The sequence below is a fragment of the Anguilla rostrata genome, chromosome 6 (assembly GCF_018555375.3).
Source record: "Anguilla rostrata isolate EN2019 chromosome 6, ASM1855537v3, whole genome shotgun sequence".
Lineage (NCBI taxonomy): Eukaryota > Metazoa > Chordata > Actinopteri > Anguilliformes > Anguillidae > Anguilla > Anguilla rostrata.
In genome coordinates, this window is record NC_057938.1 from 5,139,854 (window position 1) to 5,142,353 (window position 2,500).

The following is a 2,500-nucleotide window of genomic DNA, read 5'->3' on the forward strand; positions in this document are numbered from 1 at the left end:
GGGCGACTGGGAGAGATTCGGGATTAGACCGGGGCTGAGGCGGGGGGGCGCGGGGGAATGTTTAAATCCACGGACCGAGCTTCACCTCGTCGAGCCGCGCTGGGACGCAGTGGAGAGCCCGGCCGGGCTACCTTCATGTCTCCAGCTAGTGCGCGCATAAAAGAAAGAATGAGAGGATGAATGAAAGGAAGAAAGCAATTCTTTTACGACATAAAAAAAAAGAAAAATGCAAGGAGGGGGGGGATTAGCAAATCCCTGGCATGTTTAAGAAGGCACTTGCAGTTTTGGGCCCTTTGTTTGCATGTAGGAGTGCTTGTTTACAAAGCGGTGGGGGTAGGGAGGGGTACGGGGGGGGGTTAGGGAAGGGGGGGGAGGCGGGCAGGGGTGGGGGGTCGCAGCGTGGAGGAGAACAGTGTCAGTAATTAGTGGTATTTCTGCTGGGCTTCTTTGGTGGTCTCTCTGTTTAAAACTACAGTCCTTGTAATCTCCCATCGCCATCCACCAAACACCCCTCCCTCTCTCTCTCTCTCCCTCCTTCCTCCCTCTCTCTCCCTCTTCCCGCCACCTGAATAGAACGCCCCTGTGCTCCTGCCAATACAAACCGGCCTGTGTTTGCGGCTGCAGGACCGAGCACGTCAGAGAGCCCCCCCACACCCCCCAAACACCCCCCACAGGCCCCCCCCCCCCACAGTGCAGTGTCTGTTTTGCTTCTCCAGCCGTTCTGGTGGCAGGCTTGTTTTTTTTTTTTTTTGCCAACCCAGACGGATGGGTATGCACGCGCACGCACACACACACTCACACACACACACACGCACACACACATGCACGCATACACCCACACACACACACACTCACATACACGCACACACACAGGCACATGCACACACACACACACACACACTCACACACACACACTCACACACACACTCACACACACACACTCACACACACACCCACCCACACACACACTCACACACACACACACACACACACACCCACACTCACACACCCACACTCACACACACACACACACACACACTCACACACGCCACGCATCACCACCATCACATCAATACACACTCACCACCACCACTCACGCACACGAACACCAACACACGACCATTGTGTAATGCTGGATTGCCCATCTCGGTACAGCCTTTTCCCGGAACTCCAATGCCACCATTTTTAATCTCTTGATTTTATAGTAATTTGTCTTTTGATCCTGCTGTTTTTAGGTTTCAGGGATCTATCAGTATCATATAGGTGTGATTGTATCATTTTTGTGAATGGGGCATCGGTTTGCTGTGTGTTTTTAATGAATATTATTATCTGGGGGATCTAGTATTCTAGGCATTTTAATGATGTAATCAACTTCATAAAACACAGTAAAACCCCAGAATCACCCAAAAACTCGATTTTTTGTTGGGTGATTCTGGCCATGAAGGTTTAACAGCACGTAGTGCAGGCCAGTGTTCTTGCCATGGACTTGATTTAAGGTAATCAGACCTGAGCTGAATCCATTAAAGGTTTTGTCTGAGGCTGGACCTGGTTCCGTGATGCCTTCAGTTCGGTCACTGTTACAGGACAGGGCGCTGTGCACTGTAATACGCGGCTCGCGGCGCGTTAGCTTAGCTTAGCGTAGCGCAGACGCGCGGTGCTGCGGCTGCAGACGGGAGAATGGCAGTGCCTACAGACGCGGGCTGAGTGCGCAGATGGGAGGGTGGCTGGGGGGGGGGGGGGGTGTGCAAGGGGTGCCAGACTGCGCCCCGCTCACTTCCTGCCCTCCTGGGAGACTGGCGGGCGTGGCAGAGAGCGCACCGGGCATCTGCTAAGCGCTCCCCACCCCCCCCCCCAATCCGCCTGTCCCCAAAAAAGGCAAGAAAGGACAAATTGACGGCTTTCTCGAGCGCCATTGTTGTCTTTAGCGCGGGTGTCACTGTTCGCTCACACGCACGCGGGAAGCCGCTGTTGTTTTTAATATATATGCTAATTATGTCTTTAGAAAAAATAAAACAAGGCTGATGAAAACGCAGAGGTATTGGGTTTCTTTTTTCTTTTTTTTTGGGGGGGGGGGGGCGGGGGCGGAGTGGGGGTTGGGTGAATAAAGGACAAGACCCTCAGCTGTGCAATTAGCCAATGTTGAAAGCAGAAATGAAGTTCACGGTAAATATGTTCATGCACCAAAAAAGCTGGCCCGGGCTGTTCGGGTAAACATTAAACTGTGCAAATAAAGTTTTATGGAGCCAAGCTGATCCCAGGAAAATATTATTCTTTAAATGCTGTAAACAGACATTGGCATAAGGCGGTGTGTGTGTGTGTGTGTGTTCATGTGCACAGTTCTGTGTGTGTGTGTGTGTATGTGTGTGTCTTTCTGTATGTCTGTCTCAAGCCCTCCAAAGAATGAGCTCTTCATTGTTTTTTAACAGTGCAGTGACAGAATCCACATTTATCGGGAGAAAGTGTCTTGCTTTGTTTTTTTTCTGATTTTTCCCTGTTTAAT

At 51.2% G+C, this 2,500-nt stretch overlaps 1 protein-coding gene across 2 annotated transcripts in view; it reads left to right on the forward strand.

Annotated features, from left to right (window-relative positions):
• Positions 1–2,500, forward strand: part of eif2b3 (eukaryotic translation initiation factor 2B, subunit 3 gamma) — a 45,087-nt gene that overhangs the window by 36,432 nt on the left and 6,155 nt on the right. The gene's annotated exons all lie outside the window — the stretch shown is intronic.